This window comes from Malaclemys terrapin, chromosome 5, assembly GCF_027887155.1.
Source record: "Malaclemys terrapin pileata isolate rMalTer1 chromosome 5, rMalTer1.hap1, whole genome shotgun sequence".
Lineage (NCBI taxonomy): Eukaryota > Metazoa > Chordata > Testudines > Emydidae > Malaclemys > Malaclemys terrapin.
The window spans coordinates 64,739,043-64,753,400 of record NC_071509.1 but is presented as its reverse complement, the minus strand read 5'-3'; positions in this window follow the sequence as shown (position 1 = coordinate 64,753,400).

Here is a 14,358-nt window from a genome sequence, read left to right as displayed (position 1 = left end):
TGGTTTTGATACTGTTAGTTAAATTCAGATAGGACAATCACATAGTGCCATGAAGAGGACTGAAGGGGGGAAAATGGTACCATTTGCCTTAAAAGGAAACTAGAAGTCAAGATGTATTGCAGTACTAAATCTCTGAAACTAGTGCAATTTGTTTTGTGAAAATGTACTATTATTGTGGTAATGTTGCCAATCACCACCATCACCGTGTCTAAACAGAGAAAAATATACATTCAGAAAGGGAAAGCTGTAAATACCTAACTGAGGTTGTATGCAAGGATTTAAACTAATAATTGTATTTCTATGAACATTTTTAAACATGTGGAAAGAATTATATTCAACAAAATTGTGATGCTCACTCATCTCATCTAAAAAGCTTTGCTCATTCAAATCAGAGTAATTAATCACAGAAAAGAGAGAGAGAAAATCTCTGAAAGAGAAGGGAAATAATTCAGCAGTAAATCATAGAGCAAGACTAACATGAATCATAAGAAAAGGTACCAACTGCTATGATTTAGGTGACGTATAAAAAATAGCCTTTCGTGGATTGACAGTTATAGGAATAAATGATAAAATTATTCAGCAGTGGTGTGTTCTCTTCTTACCATTTGTCATTTCGCATCTGATTACTTCTAAAAATTTAATTAAAGGGGCAACAGAAGTGTGTAGACCTTGCGTGACTCTAACAATCTGATACCTTTTTAAGCCTTTTTAAAGAAAACATATGACTTGTTCATATCTTTGTTTTGGCTAAATGCTAGTCACTGTTAAGTGCATGTGTTTTCTTTTTTACATTCAGTTATGTTTTATAGCAAAGATGGGTTTTAAAGGCAAGCATAGGTTCTATAAAACATCTGAAAACGAGATGCTAATTTAAACATACAATGAAAGATAAAATACAATATGTACACTCAAATCAAGCCTGATAGTTTGTTGGAGATTTATTTTCCAAATGAAAATAATAATTTTAAAATCAAATGTAAACAATTATAAAACTCCAGATTATATATTGTGTGTTCTGTAAGTAACCTCCTGTGCTTCTAGTGGCTTTAAAAATAAACCAGTTCTTAATGCATAAGTGAATCACAATTTTAAAAGAATAAATTCTAAACACTTATTGAGTCCTAACAAATAAAAGCTCCTCTTTGCATGAATTTTGCTTTTCCTATTCTTTTTAATAGCAATTGTACTGTATTCTTGTATATTGAAATAGTACAGGGACTAGCTTTTACTAAATAAAATCCCTCAATAAGGTCTTTACCTTCTTTCAAAGAAAAATAGAATCCTTGAGATCTATTATAACCATAGCACAATGTACAGAGTAATGTACTTTTAAAAATACACCTGATTGTGCATTTTTATGTGCAATTAAGAACACTCAGTATTGCAAGCCCAGTCCATTCTCTTTAAAGTTTTACTTCAAAACAACTTCAGTGTTTTAAGTGACTAAATTAAAGCTTTTTAGTGTTTCCCTCTATCTCCCAGAGCAGAAATTAAATCAGTTTTAATTTATTTTATTTGCTAACACAGAGGATATAATTATTGCAGCAGAGTCTTTTTAATTGTTTTCAACTAGGTGCTTGTCTTTAAGTTGCAATAGACTTCTAATTCCACATTGTTGATATTCCCTTGTTAATTCTGACAAAGCATCATAAATCCAGGTATTTAGGTTTATTGAATTTTGAAATGAGGTGATTAGTTGAAGCATGGATGAATGAACTGATGCAAAGCAAAATGAATTTTATGATTTACTATGGTTTACAAGCTCCCTTGGAACCATTATGTGCAAATTGTAAAATATATTAAGAAGTAAGAGCTCACATTTATAACCGACAATGTAAAATTTTCTCAAAAATATTCAAACCATCTGCAAAAACACAGTAATTGTTGAATAAGTATTTAGCATACACAATTATTTTTTTATTATAGATCTTGGCTTTATACTCCATCGTTCGAGTATGTAAAAAGTGTCATAATAGTAGATGCTCAGGATCAGCTGCCAATGTTAAACATTGCAAAACAATTTCCATTATAATCCCTGCTTTCAGATACTCCCATTTTTTATAGAAAAGATATATTCTGGATTGAATTGCACATTATCCGTCTCTGCATAAAATAGATTTCTATTATTATTTGCACCTAGGTGACTTAGCAGCCATTTATTTTCAAAAGATGAAATAGAAAAGTCAATGTGCTTTGGGCTTCTAAATCATTTTTGAAAATGAAACTTGGTAACTTTTGAAAATTGTACCCTAAATTGTGCCTTGAAGCCCTGAACAAGTTGTACAAATTGCCTCATCCCAGGAGAAGCTCCAAGGGCACTGTGCCTCAGAGAAACTCTCTGAAGCACAAATCCCTTCCTGCTGCTCCAGGGCATAGTAATTTGGTGCTGGCTTGTACTAGGAATATTATGAGAACCCTACATTCCAGCTCAGCTGTTCTGGCAAGTGCATTATGTGACAGGGGAACCCAGGCTTGGCCCATTCCCCTGCTGCCCTCTCTCCTACCTGCTCTGGGCTGGGGAATTGAGTGGGAGTTGAATGCCCATTTGTTTATTTCAGTGCACTCTGACCCAATGTCATAAAGTTTGGATAGCCCATGTAGGATTTTGAGTCTTGTTTACTCCCCTGCAAGCAGAACTTCAAATCAAGAACCATATAAACACTGTAGGGTGGCTCTTGAGCTGCTCTAAATTGCCATAGTGCCATTAAATGGAGCTTTGACACTTTACACCAGCTCAGGCTAGTAGAATCTGCCCTGTGAGCCTCTCTTAATTTTACATAACCAGTTGTTTCTACCATTAACTTACTTTATAGGGATGCTGCCAGCTTGGAGTCATGGTCTGTGCTAAGTCTGTTACAGGCACAGCACAGATCTCAGCCCAGAAGGAGGGAATGTGTGGAGCTTGAAACCACTTTTTTGCTTTCCTAATTTGGGGGATATTGTGGGGGCGGTGATCTGGTGTAACTTAAAGAAGAACAGGAGTACTTGTGGCACCTTAGAGACTAACAAATTTATTAGAGCATAAGCTTTCGTGGACTACAGCCCACTTCTTCGGATGCAGTCCACGAAAGCTTATGCTCTAATAAATTTGTTAGTCTCTAAGGTGCCACAAGTACTCCTGTTCTTCTTTTTGCGGATACAGACTAACACGGCTGTTACTCTGAAACTGGTGTAACTTAGACAGTCCTCAAAGACTGATAAGTGATGGTGTCCTCTACCTGACTGCCTATGGGACAATACACTGTCCAGAATTGCAGCCCTGACATTATTGTCTCAGGCCTAGCCTCAGCTCATCCCCTACACCAGAGCTTGTACTGTGGGTAGGCTGGAACCTTGTTGTAGGTTGCCATGCACAAGCATGCACCATGGGGAATTCTCCCCTGGATCTGAGTCTTTGAAAAGAGCATAAAAGGGCCATAGAAGAGGGGAGAATTCCTCCCCTGTAATCCAGTGAGTTTAATACATGAGGTAAAAGTAATTTCAAATTCAAAACCTGCACAAGTCCTGTGCTATTTTTCAAACAGTTTTATAGTTACATCCTCCTACTTAAAACAAAAACAAACAAACATTTTTCTCTCTGTTATGTAAAAGAGCCACATAACCAGGGGGAACTGATTCATTATATGGGGTAATGTGGAAACTGACTAAGCAAAGTATTGACTAATGTACAAAGTGACCTGAAACAAGACAAGTTTTTTCTCTATTCTTTGATTTATAGTAATCTTAGATGTTACTTGTAATAATAGGTAACAGATTTCCAGGCAAAAGCATGATTTTTAATTTGACAGTGTCCCTTTCAGTGTTTTAACAGGAACATTAACTTGGCAGTCTTGTGTACTATATCTAATCCCATGTTTCTGTTTTCATGCCTTGTTTAATATTCTATGTCTGGCCTAAAATGTCTACCATAGAACACCACACATGCAATGGCTGATGTAATGTTGCTGTGGGATCCAGAGAGTCTGTGATTCTTGACTTTTTGTGATTGTAATTGTGCAAACGCTGACAGGTTTTTTGTCACATAGTATGAACAGTGGAAGTGTCATAAACAAGGTTGTATTTTGCATTCTGATACCCAAAGTAAATACAAGTACAAAGACCTCCTATCGATCACGTAGCTATATAACTAAAATACATAATGTTCTGTTAGGTCTGCTCTGTAGATTTTCCTCCACTGTTACAAGCAGAGAGAGGGGAGCTGGTTCTGAACTGGATTGTGGAACATGGAAGAGGGAATTCTACTGAATGCTCCTTCCTGTCCCTTGAGCTTGTAGAAACAACTCTTTCAAATCTGCAGTGTTGGAGCTTAATATCTCTAGAGGGACACACAGACACACATGGTGAGAAGGAGCCATGGTAGGGGGGAGCCTCACTCTGAGGCTGCAGGAATCTTGCAAATATACAAATGGGAATTATTGCTGCTGCAAGCATTATTAACTATGGCTCTTTATCCATCCACCCTTGGGGCCTGGGAATTTGTGTTGGCTGTGAAGACAATGATAGAATGGTTTCCTTTGGAACTATACTGCCTTTGAGAGGAAGAAAGCAGTCATGATGGGCTGGTACAACTAACGGATATGGTTTTCTACAGCTCCCTGACCATCCCAAACAGTTTCCAAGTGAAAAAAGCATTCCCAGGAAACTTATGAGGAGTTTCCTGGGCCATGCACCCTTTCCCCCACCCCACTTATTGGTTTTACTACAAGAGTTTAGGATTTGGGCCTCTGTTTTTGATCAGCTGTATTAAAATCATAATACTGTGTGTGTGCATAGATTCTGTATGAATAGAAACTAGACTTTGATGTAAGTATATAGACACGTACAATTTACATTGTTTGGTTTTAAATTTTTACTTTTTCTACTCATTTTTCTTATTTTCAATATGGAGTTTGGCAGATAGGATTTACTTTTAATACAGATTTGTGGCAAGAAAATTATCTCATCAGAGTTCAAGGAGGAAATAATAATGTCCCAAAGACAATGTTGAAGTAAGCAGAAAGCATTATTGGCTCTGGGATGCAACAATAGTCCAATAGGAACAAAAATAACAAACAAATCTAGCACAGGTTATTTCACCTTGTCAAGTATCTATCTATTTCAATCTTGTTAGTTTTGCGAAGTTGATCTCAAGAATCTTTAACTTGAGTAAATGATTCAAAAGCTGCTCACAATCTTCCTTTCTCAATTTGATTTGTTCTCATTTACCCATTCTAATGGACAAGTGGAGGGAGAGTCTACAAAACCTTAACAGATTATATATTTAATTCTACTAGTGGTGTTTATTCTGCCCATGTACTCCCTGTGTTGTAGGCCATATTTGCACTGCTCTGCTACAAGCAACCTGATACTACTTCTGCCACAATAAAGTTACTTTAAAAACTTCAATGCCTGTAATAACATCAGCAGCCACTATTATAGCAATATGTTGAGCCATACCGCCAGTCTGGAATGAAAATGAGGTGCGTTTCAGCTGCGGAACAAGAATTCAAATGTGAATTGGAAACAAAGGTCCTTCAACATAGGCAAACAGAACAATTGGGTTTGGACAAATTCAGAAGGTTGTTGAACCCTTAATTATCAGTGTATGGGGAAAGTGTAGCAGAGTGTCAATGTTGTGTTTTACACACCTTGACAGAAAACATGCCATCTTTTGTTTTTTATTCAACCTTTTGTTACAGAGGTGAAAACTGTATCATATTTAATTGGCTACCTGCAGTTCATTAGTGGCAGCATCATTAAGTAATACTGGAGCATTTGTAGTAGCTAATCTTCCAAGCACTTAGCATTCGTGTTGACCTCGTTAAAGGTAACAAAGGTCAGGCTTCAGTTCAGCAGAGTCATCCGTTCACCAAGGAGACTGGCATAGCAAAGTAATCTGTGTGTGTCACTTTTCATTAATCACGCTACTTTCCTCTTCATGAAATGCCAGGAGATAATTGTTACTAAATGTGATTTGCAACACCCTGTGCTGTGGTTGAAGGACCAAAAATAGGCAAACAGATAAAAACATTGTTTAGCTTGCAGGCAGCAAGTGTTTGCTATTCAAAGGTACATCATGCATAAACATTGATTTAGCCATGAGCTGACACTTATAAAGCTTTTGCTGTTTCCAGAAAGCCCTATGGTCAGGCTAAGTAATAGCCAAGGGCAAGTGCTTTTACCTGCATGGCAAGGTTACATTCTATATGAATTGTCTGATCCTGAAATAAATCAGTTTTCATAATATTAAACTACTGCAACATTGCCATAGGTCAGAACAAAGTGCACTAAATGAAACACTTGCATTTGCAGTGCGAAACTTGTTCCATGTAGTTTATGCTGATTTTGGATAAATATTTCATTAGGAACTTGATTTGCAAAGCATTTGCACGCTTTTTTGATCTAAGAAGCCATTTGAATCAATCTGCTTTTTCAAACAAAATTTATAGAACTAACTTAGCATGATTTCCACTTGCAGTTTACAAACTGCACTGAAATATGAACTCAATTCGAAAAGCATTTCTCTGTTGTTCTACAGTAATAGGTGTTTACACATTTGATGAGTTGTCCAAAGAAGCTACTTTACTACATTGCTGATTCAAATTCTGTTCTGTTACACATGTATAACACCCAGTAACTTCAGTAGGGATTGCACTGGGAACTGCACAAGTGTACCATAACTAAGGGCAGAATTTGATTCTATGGATGAGTTCACCAGCATACCAATAAAGTAGAATTTCATAGCTATACTTCTGCAACATCTAAAGCTGATTCAGCTGCCAGTTTACAACATGGAATAAGGCAGAAAAAATAACTTTGACTTTGTTGTCTATCTTTTAGCTCTACCATCCATATTCCACAACAGCTTGTAATGAAGACCCTCTGCTTTCACACTGATTTTGAAATAGTGTTAGTGTTGATTTCAATGGTTTTGCACCAGGGAAGTGAAAGCACAATCAGGTGCAGAGAATTCAGAACCCTTTCAAGTGATGCTGATTGGATTCTCCTGCCACTAACGCATATCTAAAGATGACTGACAGGACCTACTGAATATATGAAAAATAAGTAGTGCTATATAGTACCAGAAGAACATTACTATACATTATACTACTTTAAAGAATTAGAGTACAACTAATCGAAGTATAATTTTGCAATTCAGTCATTGGGCTGAGGATCTGGAGATCTGCATTATATTCCTGGATTGCTGTACCACAAATTTTCTGTGTAACCTTTTGAAAAGTAGAGCAAAGTAGACCCCTGCTCCCAATTTGGACTGTTGAACACTGTTGTGGTTATTATTATAGTAATAATCTCCTTATGCCACATTTTCCCTATCTGTAAGTAGAGACAATCATGCTTCCATACTTCAGAGGAGCTTTATGAATCTAGACTCATTAATATTTTTGAGGCAGGTGGATTCTGTATACAGTTGGTCAGTGAATTTTTCAACAAACCTTTTTTTTTTTTTTGTCAGAAAATACTTATTTGTCAAAACTTAAACTTTTGGGGGAAATGTTCAATGAAACTTTCCTTGAGCAATTTCTCAGGTCCCGGTTGGAACTTCTGGTCAAAACCAGAGGGGAGGGAGAGACCAGAATAGCCAATACCTTGGTGGTTAAGGCATTCATGTGGGATGGAGAATATTCAGGTTTAACTCCCTGCTCTGCTTGAGTCAGACCAGGGACTTGAACTTGTATTTCCCACATCTCCTCCCATTATAGATAAACCCATAACTATTTGAATAATTGGCCCTTGGCTTTTATTTTTGGGGTGTAGTGGTTTGTTTATTTCTTGTAGTATAAAGCATCTTTTACATTTTTCACTAACTACCTTATGGTAAATGGCTTTACACCCATTTTGTCAGACAGCCATGGATAACCTTAAAGCTGAATGCCAAGCTTCTTTAGAAAAATAAAAAAGCCAAAGAGAATCCCTGGTGCTTTGTTGGTGTGTAATAAGGAGGGCAACAATAGAGAGGGTTGTTGAGTGTGTTTTTTAAAACAGTTGTTTAGTTTTGAAGCTATCCTGCAGATCTCAGCTGCTATTCTTCAGAATGTATGAGAGGTAAGGTGCTTAATGAGGTAATGGTTTGTCTAATGACATTTGCCGTTTATTAATTGGTCATTATTTTATAACATATGAAAGGCTAATTAGGATGCCATTTCTTGTTAGTTGGCCTTCTGGGGGTGGAGAGTGGCCAAAGCAAAATCAAAAGTTCTTAACTGTAGGCCGCCCAGTGCTGCAAACTCTGCAAATCTCTGCACACAAGCAACTCTTACTCACATGTTGACTTCATTCAAACTGTTTGCGTAAGGACTGCTCAGATAGGCCCTGCTCCAGCAAAGCACTTAAGCATACTTCACTATAAGCATGTTACTAGTACTGTACTTCATGCATGAGTGGATCAGAGCCATAACAATTTGAAGGATCCGTGGTTATTCCCTGCTACAAAATTCCCAACCCAGTGGTAATTACTGCTATTGTAAAGCATGAAAATATAAAGAAAAAAATCAATTCTTTATTTTACATGTCAAAAAGTTGATGATTGAACTGCACATGGCTACCTATATAATGTAGGTAATTGCAATATAGGCCTTTTCCTAAAGGGTAAGCACCCTTACAGTAAGCTGTTGCATAGTGGTATTTAATTGTCCATTATAATCAGCTAATAATGTAACACGGACAGACCCTGGTCATTGGCAGGTGGGATTGAACCTGGGCTCTTTAGAGCTATATGCACGAGCCTCTACAGCATAAGCTAAAAGCCATATAGCTCTTAGCTAAGGCTGGAGAGCAGACTCATTAATCTCTCTCTCTATGTGGTCTCGGTGCTACTACATGGGACAGAACACCACACCCAGCAGGTGTGTGGGTTACAATAACATTTGTAAGTTTGCATTACAGAGACACTAGGCATGTACTCAAGGCAGCTAGCCTCTCTCCCCGCTGACACTGCCATGGTTACATTCTATTTTTAGCGTACTGACTCAATGAGAGCTAGCGTGAGTTTATCTCCTCAAGCTGGGAGCCACGTAGGCATACCTTCTGAGGCCTCTTTTTAAGTGGTACATAGATCTTGTGCTGGCCGTCTGCACAGGGGTGACTTTCATCCTAAAGAAGCAAAGGAGGAACATTGTATTTTTAACAATTGGAAAAGCTGAGATTTTTTGGGAAGTAGAAGATAGACGTAACAGTAAATTGTGACTGCCAATTGTGCACACATGCATAGGGAGATCTAGAGGGTGCCCAAGTCACTGAATATGTGCTCAGCCACAAACCACCTCATCTAGCCCTATTGTTTAACAAGGGGGCCCTGAAATCCTGAGCTTGTTTTCAAGAAGCATTGTCATGATGGGTAGTAACATCACCCATGGGTAGATATTTAACATGGGATGGGAGTTCTTGGAGGCTGACATGCATACATTTGGGTTTTATCAAAGAACTCTAACTCTTTAAATTTATTTTTTAGGATCTTTCTTACTGAGATCCAGTCACTTCAATAGGAGTCTATCCTATTTTGTTTGCATAGTATCTTGCCCTTGGGGCAAGTGTAGGTCCTTTGTGGAAATATGGCACCAGAGGGAAAAAGTCACTCCAACATAGGCAGCTAGATACTTATGCTCTGACCAAAGTAAGTCAATTACTACTTTTTTTTTTATTTGTATTGCAGTAGCGTTAAAGCCACCAGTCAAGATTTGGACCCCTTGTTTATGATGCATTATTTTAATTACATTGATATTGTGGTTGTCCTCATTATGCTAAGCCCTGTATAAACCTTTAAATGACAGTCCCTGTTCCAAAGAGCTTACATTCTAAATAGATAAGACAGACAAATAGCACATATGTGAAATGTCAAAGGCACGTATCTTGTCATTATATATGTAAAGATGTTTTTTCCCCAGAATATCTCTCCTCTTCCCTGGTGCACCATACACCCTACCCAATGTGTCCTTCATCACCTCATATAATAGATTGACTGACTTCCCTCATCCCCAGTGGCTCAGTCAGAATGTGCCAGCTTTTCCAGAGTGAAACATGTCAGAAACCTGGGCTGTCTACTCCAACTCCAAAGTATCTGGAGGCAGCAGCTTCCTGCCACTTCTGTCCTCCTCCACCCCATGGAATAGAAGTCCATTACTTTAGCCCCTCAACCACCTCATCTCTGAGATTTGCTGGTATTTAACTCTTTCCAAGATCTGTGCTGCCTGTCACCTATTTGCCAGATCACAAGCTGCCCAGGGAGGGGCGGGGAAAGGAAGAGAATTGAGGAAGAGCTCTGTGTAGCTCGAAACATATTTTGAAGCTCTGGGAGAGGTGGACTATAGTTACTTTTATATACCTTGTTATGTTGGCGAATTATACGTTTGCTGTATTGCTGGCAATTGGTAAACTTAAAGAAACCACAGAAAGAATAAAAATAAGTTGAGATTTGTAACACGATCAAATCTAAACCAATCTTCAGAAATAAAGATTATTTCACATACCTTAATTCAAGCTAATACAATTTTACATGGAGTGTTGGAGGCTCTGTAAAATACATCCTTGGACTCCAACTTTTGTATATTAGGTTTTAAAGGAGAAACTTGAAAGAGCAGATCCAGTTTCTGTTTGGCCTTCTGTACTTGAACAAATTTTGCTTGCAAATAGAGCATCTTTAGTATGAAGCCCAGAAAAGGAAGCTAACACTTATAGCAAGAATTTTTTTTTAAAGTGATGTTTCAGGACAAATATATTTTAAGATCTCCTGACTTATCCATAGAAAACCAGTTGGAGGAGGTCACTCTTTCAATCATTAAAAGAAGATTTTTCCATAATAGGAGCCGTAACAGTCATTTTATTTCTGGCTTTCAGGAGAACAAGAAATATTTTCAGCTATATATATTATGATAACTTAGGTCAGCATGAAACTTGTTTGGAAAGAGAACCCATAAAACTAATCTGTGAAATATTAAAGAGTGAATCTGTTCTTGTGAGATATCTAACATGATTTCTTAATTGAAGATTAAATAGCATTCTGAAAAGAATCCATGTTTTGGATTAGTAACAAAACCAAAGAGTTGGTACTCAAGTCAAGGTTTCCAAAAGGGATTAGTTATTTTGCTTCCCTCAATTTTGGGTGCCTAACTTGAAACATGTTAAAGGGAACCTGATTTTCAGAAAGTGGGCACTTTAGTACTTCCTGAAAATCAGTTCCCATCAAAGGACTATAGATACCACAGTGAGGGGCACAGTATATAAATATAGAATATTCACTTATTTTATATAGATGACCATAATACAGCCCCTGGACGTATACAATTCCTCCCGCCTCACAGGGGATTTCTTGCTCTTCATGGTGATCTCAGTTGTACAATACAGGGTTCCTGTAAAAAAGACACTCCCATTCTATAGGTTAGTTGAAATTTTAAGGCTGCAAGAAAATAATGGCCCTCATCTAAAAGTCAGCAGTTACTGACAATTACTACACAGTGGTATATGAATATTACAGTTATTCCCTATTCTAAGCCTAGGGAAATACTGCAGCCACTCATTTACCATATCTTGGTATCTGTTAGAAAACCATAACTTTTAATGACAACCACTGTGCAGTTTATGGCCATATATTGCAACCAGTTATATATCTGCTTATCTCTAAGAACATGAGTAGTCTCGCTGAAGGATATGGCTACTCACACGCTTAATGTTCAGTACCTGTGAAAATGTTTACAGAATCAAGGTCTGTGTTAGTTCCCAAGAACAACTATCACTGTGGAAGGCATAAATGAGAGGCAAAATTTACTTTTATAGTAAAAAGCATACATGCAGAAAAGTGCATTGGGTGAGAAACCATCTGATTGTTTTTCCTGCATGGTATAATTTATAAAAAAAAAAAAAAAGGAGCCAAAGCCATATCTTTGCGTGATATTTTTTGAAAATTCAAGTAACCTTTAAATATAATATGTATCTTTAAAACAAATACTGCACAAAGCAAATATCCAGTGGTCCTGTATCTGTATACATTATTTATTTCCACTCTTTATTGATGTCCTTTACAAACTCACTTGTGGCTCTGCTTCTCTCTACCACTCATGAGTTATATGGTCATCAATAACTTGTACAAATAAATAATGTATCCACAGTCAGTTAATTGGATAGTCTTTATTTATCTGAGATCTCAGTTCAACTGTGGCACTTATACGTGGTTATACTACTGTACCAAGTAAAATAATTACTCTAATTATACAGTAAATAAAAAGAATTGAGCCTGTATATCCAATTTTGCTCTGAGTTATCTGAAGGTTGTGGTGATTTAGGGAGCTTTCACTCTAGTTGCAAGGTATATTTTATTCATTCACAGCTTAAAAGAAAAGCAACTGCAAAATATGTAAAGCCAGATTGTATAAACATTAAAATTATACCAAAAGTAGACCTCTATCAGCAGCTGACATAATGTCATGTAAAACTCCCCCCCCCCCCCAAAAAAAAAAAAAAAAAAAAACCCAAAAGCTATTCCTCATAATGTTTCCTTCAGGTTTGGATTATTAATATATCTTCGTCCTAACTTTAGTGGATAAACAGACTCACAGAGTGTACCAGTGTGTTAGCTGTTCCTGATACTGAGTCTTAGAGCTTTGATTTGATTCTGATCCCTCAACACACATCATGTGTTCAGGGATGTGTAAATTTGAATTTGGAGGTTGCCTGCTGACTTCTAAGTAAATAGGAATTTATGCAGGCAACAGCATGCTTATAATTATTTCATTGTTGGGCATCTTGCTAGATCACATATTTGGAGCATATGAATGATATAGGAGCTGGATCTATATGCAAAACTATTTGCAGTTATGCATAGCTGGGAGCTATCTTGGAATTCACCTGTGAAAACTATAGAATGCGAAGTGAATTTCTATGGTAGGCAAGAAATGCAATGTATTTGAATGGTTTATAGTAGCAGTTTTTGCTATGGTCACCAATCAATGGATTTCTGAGCCCATCACCAGGGATCCCAGAGCCTCCATTCTGCTTCCCCGTGCTGTGCGCATATGCCCCAAGACAACATACCTCCTTTAGGAGCCATGTTATTTTCTTCCATGCAGCTGTGCAGTATGCAGCCCTGGAAGGGAGCATGCCATGGAGTCTGCCTGCTCAATACCCCAGGGAAGGCAACTGGTCCATAATCTCCGAGCGAGGGCTGGGTCTCTAACCCGTTGTCAGTGTAAGGGTATGCTTACACTACAGCTGGGAGCTGGTGAGTCTCCCAGTCTGGGTAGACAGACTTGTGCTAGCAGAGCTCATGCTAAAAATAGCTGCATATAGATTCATAGATTCATAGATTCATAGATTATAGGACTGGAAGGGACCTCGAGAGGTCATCGAGTCCAGTCCCCTGCCTGCATGGCAGGACCAAATACTGTCTAGACCATCCCTGATAGACATTTATCTAACCTACTCTTAAATATCTCCAGAGACGGAGATTCCACAACCTCCCTAGGCAATTTGTTCCAGTGTTTAACCACCCTGACAGTTAGGAACTTTTTCCTAATGTCCAACCTAGACCTCCCTTGCTGCAGTTTAAACCCATTGTTTCTGGTTCTATCCTTAGAGGCTAAGGTGAACAAGTTCTCTCCCTCCTCCTTATGACACCCTTTTAGATACCTGAAAACTGCTATCATGTCCCCTCTCAGTCTTCTCTTTTCCAAACTAAACAAACCCAATTCTTTCAGCCTTCCTTCATAGGTCATGTTCTCAAGACCTTTAATCATTCTTGTTGCTCTTCTTTGGACCCTTTCCAATTTCTCCACATCTTTTTTAAAATGCGGCGCCCAGAACTGGACACAATACTCCAGCTGAGGCCTAACCAGAGCAGAGTAGAGCGGAAGAATGACTTCTCGTGTCTTGCTCACAACACACCTGTTAATACATCCCAGAATCATGTTTGCTTTTTTTGCAACAGCATCACACTGTTGACTCATATTTAGCTTGTGGTCCACTATAACCCCTAGATCCCTTTCTGCCGTACTCCTTCCTAGACAGTCTTTTCCCATTCTGTATGTGTGAAATTGATTTTTCCTTCCTAAGTGGAGCACTTTGCATTTGTCTTTGTTAAACTTCATCCTGTTTAACTCAGACCATTTCTCCAATTTGTCCAGATCATTTTGAATTATGACCCTGTCCTCCAAAGTAGTTGCAATCCCTCCCAGTTTGGTATCATCCGCAAACTTAATAAGCGTACTTTCTATGCCAATATCTAAGTCGTTGATGAAGATATTGAACAGAGCCGGTCCCAAAACAGACCCCTGCGGTACCCCACTCGTTACGCCTTTCCAGCAGGATTGGGAACCATTAATAACAACTCTCTGAGTACGGTTATCCAGCCAGTTATGCACCCACCTTATAGTA